The following is an 8,340-nucleotide window of genomic DNA, read 5'->3' on the forward strand; positions in this document are numbered from 1 at the left end:
CTGTCTGAATGTCTGTCTGTCTGAATGTCTGAATGTCTGTCTGTCTGTCTGTCTGTCTGAATGTCTGTCTATCTGAATGTCTTAATGTCTGTCTGTCTGAATGTCTGTCTGAATGTCTGTCTGAATGTCTGTCTGGCTGTCTGTCTGTCTGTCTGAATGAATGTCTGTCTGTCTGTCTGTCTGTCTGAATGTCTGTCTGAATGTCTGTCTATCTGTCTGTCTGTCTGTCTGAATGTCTGTCTGTCTGCCTGCTTTCTGTCTGTCTGTCTGTCTGTCTGAATGTCTGTCTGTCTGTCTGTCTGAATGTCTGTCTGAAGGTCAGTCTGAATGTCGGTCTGTCTGTCTGAATGTCTGTCTGTCTGAATGTCTGTCTGTCTGTCTGTCTGTCTGTCTGTCTGTCTGTCTGTCTGTCTGTCTGTCTGTCTGTCTGTCTGTCTGTCTGTCTGTCTGTCTGTCTGTCCGGCTGGCTGGCTGTCTTACAAAAAACACAAATATTAACTAATATTAAGGTAAAATAAATATTACTAAAAAAACATAGAAAATTAAGAAGTTAGCTTACCGCTAACTATTTAATTCTTTATGTTTTTTTCTTTTTTTAATAAAAAAAAAACAAAAAAAACCGAAAAAAATATTTAATACGTTTAACTCTATTTTATAAAAACTAAATAGGTATTAATGTAGCAAATTATTGAAAAAACTAAAAAACAAATAAAATGTATGAGTAGGTTGTAGTAACGTAAAATAAGTATTATATATTTTAATTTATTTGGTACCATTAATAATTATGCCTTCCGTATGGTACGGATAAACAAAATTTTTGGGGAACATGGAGTTTTCAAATTTGTACAAAGTTAAACAGCTCAAGTCGACTCGAAGGTCCCCAAAATTGAATTTTGGTTTGAAAGACCCCGTTGCAAAGCAACATCCTCCTCGTGGTGTTCCCTGGGTACCGATTTTAACATAGTAATCGGGTGCAAATTCAAGCGGTGAAAAACATACATGAAGGCATATTTATTTTAAATTATAGCTTGGGTGTTTTTTAACAAGCGGACGGACAGACGGACATGGCTAGATCAAGAATATATATACTTTATGGGGTCGGAAACGTCTCCTTCACTGCGTTGCAAACTTCTGACTGAAATCAATATACACTCTGCAAGGGTATAACAAGATTTTCTTCTTCTTCCCAAAATGAAAATGTTTGTCCCTTTGTTTGTGGGTTTGTATGCATCCCATCTTAGTTTTAGGGTTTTGGAAACCCCATGGGTGTATAAAGTTGGAAAAACCCGCTAGTTTAGCGGATAAAAAATGCAGATTTAAAATGCTTATAGTGTCTAAACAACTAATGCTACAGAAACGTGCTATATATCTCTGAAAAGATAACTTAATTTGCTAAATACCTTTTATATAGTAAAATTGTCTGAATATAAAAGGTTTAAAGTTATGACAAAAAGTAATTTTTTAAAACCACTTTTTGACTATTTTCTTAAAATTGAGTCGAACGATTTCTTTTTAAATTTCAAATCATTTGCCTTTGAGATTCCTCAACTTTTGACTTATAACACTTTTTGCCCTAAAAACTACCGTTTGGAAGATATTAAGCGATAAAAAGTGCAACTCGTTCCAGCTCCATATAAGAAATATTTCATACTTATTGGAATAAACAAGAGAAAAACCAATCTGATGAAAAATATTCTTATTAGATTTTTTCAAACGGAAAATCTAACATGGTTTTAGGGTCCTTTACTTGCTTGAAGCTAATCGAAATAGGAAACTTGATCTATTTGTTCTTCCACCTTGGAAAAACCCGCTAGTTCGGCGGGAAATAGACGACTCCTAGTCATGATGTTGGAGTACTTAAACTCTCGTGCAAATAAAAATTCTGATATTAAACAAAAACACCTCTTAACGAGGTAGAAAGTAGTGGCGAACGCGCCTTTAACAAAAATTTCTGATATCAACAATTGTTACGAAAAATTATATTACATTCGATAAAATAAATAAACTATATTAAATTTATGTATTCGGCACGCTACAACAGAAAATTTACATGTAGGTAAATAAATATGTACTGTTGCGGGCCGAAATCATAAATTTATTATAGTTTATTTATTTTATCGAATGTAATATACTTTTTCGTCACAATTGTTGATATCAGAAATTTTTGTTAAGGGCGCGTTCGCCACTACTTTTTACCTCGTTAAAAGGTGTTTTTGTTTGATCTTATACTGTTGGGAATATAATTTTTTGTATTTTTATATTTAATAATTATAACTGCAAGGGTATACAAACTTCGGCATGCCGAAGTTAACTTCCTTTCTTGTTTTCTGATTAGTTACACCCGTTACTCGTGGAGTAAAAGGGTATACTGGATTCGTCGGAAAGTATGTAACAGGCAAAAGGAAGCATTTTCGACCCCATAAAGTATATATATTCTTGATCAGGATCACTAGCCGAGTCGATATAGCCATGTCCGTCTGTCCGTCTGTCCGTCTGTCTGTCCGTCCGGATGAACGCAGAGATCTTAGAAAATATAAGAGCTAGGCTATTGAGATTAGGCGTGCAGATTCCTGAGCTTCTTACGCAGCGCAAGTTTGTTTCAGCAGAGTGCCACGCCCACTCTAACACCCACAAGCCGCCCAAAACTGTGGCTCCTACAGTTTTGATGCTAGAATAAAAATTTTAACTGAAATGTATTCTTCTTATCAATACCTATCGATTGACCCAAAAAAAATTTGCCACGCCCATTTTTAACGCACACAAACCGCCCACAAACTTCAAAAAATCGTAAATATGAACGGGGTTATCTCGGAAAATATCAAAGATAGAGAAATGGGATTTCTGGTTTAGATTCCGTAGGCTTGATCGCAGTGCAAAATTGTTACGCGAATATGCCACGCCCACTCTAACGCCCACAAACCGCCCAAGCCTGTGGCGTCCACAAATGTTATGCTAGATAAAAAATTTTAACTGAAATGTTTTGGTTTGGTCAATACCTATGGATTGATCCAAAAAACTTTGCCATGCCCACTCGAACGCCCACAACGCTTAAATCTGTCTACCGCCGGTAGGTGGCGCATTTCAACCTCGCTTTGCTGCTTCCATATCTCCATTTTCCTTTGGTCCCTTTAGCTGAGTAAGGGGTATCTGATAGTCGAGGTACTCGACTATAGCTTAGAAACATGCACTTGAGCCATATTTTTCTCTTTTTCATAGAAATTTTTTCCGACATTGTCACCTTCAAAAAATCATAAAAAATATAAGCAAAATGATTTTTGAAAAATTCTTTTTGCAGTTACTATTATTTTTGTTTGAAGAAACTTTTTGCATCATAAAATTTAAGTTTTCAAGTCGAGGAGGTTCAAAAAGGACATTTTCACACAAATTCGTCCATTTCAATAAGTACTGAATGGGTTAAGAAATGTATTGTATCATTCAAACGGCATTTAAATTACCTTTCCATTGATGCCAAAGTTAAGAAGATGTAAGTTAAATTTATGAGTATATTTAACTTTTTTTTTGTGAAAATACTTTTGACCACCCCTGTATTTTAAAATACTTTGTACGCCTTTCTCACATAATTTGTCTTAATTTTTTAATTTATTTTAGCTTTTTTTCTGAATTCTCAAAAACGGCTCTAACGATTTCAAATTAATTTAAAGTGTATAGGCCTTGAGATTCCTCAACTTTTGACATACAAAACATTGTGGTAAAAAGTCTCGTGTCAAAGTTATTAATCAACAAAAACGGCCACATTTACCAGTGTAGAACATCTAACACTGCCTGAGCATTGACCTTTTTTTGTGCGTATCCAAACTCTACTTTAAGGTCCTGGAAACTTAAGATGATGTTAAACAGCTTAATAGAAGAAGTTTTACTTATACCACTTTGAAAAACTTTTCTAGTTTGGCGAGTAAACAGCTATAAATAGGGCTTTGAACCTTTTTTGTGCGTATCCAAGCTCTATTTGAAGGTCCTGGAAATTCAAGACGATGTTAAAAAGCTTACTATAAGAATCTTTAGTTTTACCTTTTAAAAAAAACTCGTTAGTTTAATAAAAAGCAATATCACTGGGGATGGCAGTCCATGTAGTGACGAAGCGCACCAGGAGGGTGTGCAAAGGCGACTACTATATATACACGAAGAAATGAAAATCTACTGTTATCGTACGAATGCATACCAAGACTTAAAAAAATCATTTGGTTTGGGAGACGGAGCGGAAAAAGCCTTCTTATATTCTCACTTAAACTGTCAAAATCGGATACTCCGTTCAAAAGTCATACGCAAAACAAGACTTTGGGGGACTTCTCAAAATGAAAATTTTATTTTGCTTGTCAGTTTGTCAGTCCTGAAAATTCTAGACGGTGCTAAACAGCTCAGTATTAGAAACATTATTTCTACAAATTTTGAGAAACTAGCTAGTTTGTCGAGAGAACGGCTATAAATAGCTAAATGTTGTACACCGGTAACTTGTGAACTACTAAAGCTACAGGATTGTGCTATATGCTGTTAGAAAGGTTTTTCGAAATACCTTGTACGCCTTTCTAACATAATTTGTCTAAATACTACCGTTTTAAAATTATGGGCCATTATTTTATTTATTTTATTATTTTTATTATTATTTTTTAGTTTTTTTTTGTTTTTTTCTTAATTTTTTAAAAGCTCCTCTATCGATTTCAAATTAAAGTTAAGGGTGTATAGCTTGAGATTCCTCAACTTTTGACATACGGCATATTGTTGTAAACAGTATCGTTTCCAAGTTAGTAATCAACAACAAGGAAGAACGATATAGTCGAGTACCTCAATCAGATACCCGTTACTCAGCTAAAGGGAAAAAAGGGAAATGGAGATATGCAAGCAGCAAAGCGAGACTGAAATGCGCCAACTACCACTGATCACAATATATGGATATGTGAGCGGTAGACAGATTTAAGCGTTATGGGCGTTACAGTGGGCGTGACATGCGCTCCGTACAATGCAACGGAATCTAAATCTGAAATCCCAATTCTCTTTTTTTTATATTTTCCGAGATATCCGCGTCTGTCGGCGGTTTGTGGGCGTTAAAGTGGGCCTGGCTAACTTTTTTTGGGTCAATCGATAGGTATTGATGAGAGCAACAAATTTCAGATAAAATTTTTACTCTAGTAACAAAACTGTAGGAGCCACCGTTTTGGGCGGCTTGTGGGCGTTAAAATGGGCGTGGCACGCTGCTGAAACAAACGTGCGCTGCGCAAGAAGCTCAGGAACCTGCATGCCAAGTCCCATAAGCCTAGCTCATAGTTTCCGAGTTCTCAGCGTTCATACGGACAGACGGACAGACGGACAAACGCACAGACGGACATGGCTAGATCGACTCGGCTAGTGGTCCTGATCAAGAATATATATACTTAATGGGGTCGGAAACGCTTCCTTCTACGAATCTAGTATACCCTTTTACTCTACGAGTAACGGGTATAAAAATGGCCACATTTAAGAAAATCGAACACTGCCAGTGCATTGACCATTTTTGTGCGTATCCAAACTCTATTTGAAGGTCCTGTAAATTTCAGATCTTTGAGTGGCGTGGCTTCCTGCTATACATTTGCGTTGCGCAAAAAACTTTGGAATCTAAATGCTTAGCACCAACTTTTATGCTGTTATAGTAGTATGGAAACGCGGATTCTGGGACAATTAGCATATTAATGGCACCCGCCCCCCTCCCCCCACTCAATAACGTATGCGGGTTTTGGGACAATTAGCATAATCCAATAAATTAACTGATTTTAATGGACTTAAAAATCATAAAAATGTCACGATCATGTCTATAAAGAGTATACTTAATTGCCCCCATCGCCCCCACATCCCCATGTGACAATATTGATTACGTATCCTTCCCCTCAGTATGTGCAATTAATAGTCAGGTGAGAAAGGTGCACGTGAGAAAGGTCGCACAACCATAGTATCCAAAGGTTGTTATCTTACAGGAACATATCCGATCATGGTGGGGAAAGGTGTGATCACGTACCCTTTTGCCTCATTATCACAGGTGTTGCTGTGCACGTGTTAAAGGTCGCACACCCAAAAATATCCAAAGATTGTTATCTTAGAGGAACATGTCCGATCATGTTGGGGAATAATGTTTCCTATGATTGTAAAACTAATTTAGAAATCAAAAGAACCCCAATAAAATAAATTTCACAAGTTAATGATTCTCAGATGTGGAATATTTTCAAATACGCATTTTTGTTTCCGCCCCAGAAGGTTTAACTGGTAAATTCTCTAAGATTCTCTCCTTTCCACAAATGGGTCATAAACATGTCATAAAAGGGATTCAAGCAAGAGCTACCCGAACATGCGCACCTGTCAATTACCTGACCGCAATAAAAGTGACACATGCACAACCCAAAAGGCGCACGCTCATTGACAAGATCATGGGCCTCACGCCAACGACCTCACGGCTGACTGCTAGCTCTAATACGTTCCCATAATAGGGGTTGAAATCACGACCGCGCAATAACTCGCAAGTAGCCGACATATCTCAGGCAAGGAAATACTTTCCATTCTCCGTACCTGTAATTTTAACTCGAAATAAAATGTCAGAAGTTTATTTTGTAGCATAATAATACATTTATTCATTTATTTTGGTATTGTGAACATGTTTTTTACGTTATTTAATCTTTTTCATTCTTTTTTCTAGATTATAGTATATATTCATAATGTTGAGTGCTTCCTTTTTGTAATCCGAAATTCGATGGCATACACAAGTATCAACACCCTCGGTGGCGTGCTCCACACGCAGGTGTTCATATGATTTCCATGAATAGATATTTTCATATTACCTCCATCACATTCAAAGAGTTTTGATTGTATGAACTGGAGCCGTACATAGTGTGCATTGAACAGAATTCCGTCAAATGCGTTCAGAAATTATTTATTTTTACTGAATGCATGTTGTCTATCTAAGTCAACAATCTCGTCTTACCCTTTTAAATATGCATCATTGCTCCACACGCAGGTGTTCATATGATTTCCATGAATAGATATTTTCATATTACCTCCATCACATTCAAAGAGTTTTGATTGTATGAACTGGAGCCGTACATAGTGTGCATTGAACAGAATTCCGTCAAATGCGTTCAGAAATTATTTATTTTAACTGAATGCATGTTGTCTATCTAAGTCAACAATCTCGTCTTACCATTTTAAATATGCTTACACAATTTATAAGGAAATTTTATATAGTTTTTCATCTTCTCCTTTTACCCAAAAATATGCATTCTCGAAATTCAACAAATGAAAATCTTTGATTTGTCCTCTACCTTTACCCAAAGATGTACATTCTCGAAATTCAACAAACGAAAATCTTTGATTTTTCCCAAACTCGAAATGATTTTTACCAAACTGTCCCCTATTGGCTACCTGAGTATGATTGTGTGTATAAATTGACAAGATCTTTCCTTTCCCACCTGTAGCAAAGTATGTGCGACCTCTTCTAACCAACACTCTCCTTTATTCTATGATTTTGTGTCTCCTTTATCGATTTTATGGTGTCCTATTGGTTACACTTGTATCAAATATTTTTCAAGATCAATACTTCTCATCTCTTCTAACCAACGAATAGTCGATGTAACCTACAAGAATTACCTAAGTTTTTGAATTAAAAAAAAAATCTTAAGTATGCACCTCTCATCTTCAATATTATCGTTCACGCCCACTTCAAACACTATAAATGATCGAGGACAATAGTTAGTCTTCCAAAAATAGTCTTGAAGTGGGATACTCTGCTACGTCAAACACAACTTAAGTAAAAGTGAAAAAGTGATCGTGAAAAAATAGTTTAAACTAAAAGAATAAAATAAAATGAATAACCAAAATCAGTATTGTCAATCCTGCAAGTGTTTCTTGCAAAAGAATAAGTGGGAAAACCATGCCCGTTCGGAGGTGCATAAGCGAAATGCAATTCAACCCCTTAACGGAAGAGTCAAAAAAATTTCTGAGGGATTCAAGGGAAGAATACTGCATTACATGTATGCAAACGATGGATCGGACTTGATCTTACCTGAGAGTTTCTTGAATGAAGCCGGATTGGAAATAATTTCTAAAACTCAAGAATTTCAACAAAGAGACAGCGGATGGTCTCTTATAAAATTGATTCGCTTTGAAATGAATGTGAATCACTATACACCGATGGCTGGTTCGTCCTTCATACCACTACCTCGTTTCCTTTTGACAAAAGAGCAATAGTTAATGTTTGTAATGAAAATGATCAATATTGTTTTAAACGGGCATTGATTTCTGCCTTAAAAATTGTTTACAGGCCGCAAAGATGTTCGGCATATAATATTGATATATCGCTGGAGA

Source organism: Drosophila subpulchrella, unplaced genomic scaffold (assembly GCF_014743375.2).
Source record: "Drosophila subpulchrella strain 33 F10 #4 breed RU33 unplaced genomic scaffold, RU_Dsub_v1.1 Primary Assembly Seq69, whole genome shotgun sequence".
NCBI lineage: Eukaryota > Metazoa > Arthropoda > Insecta > Diptera > Drosophilidae > Drosophila > Drosophila subpulchrella.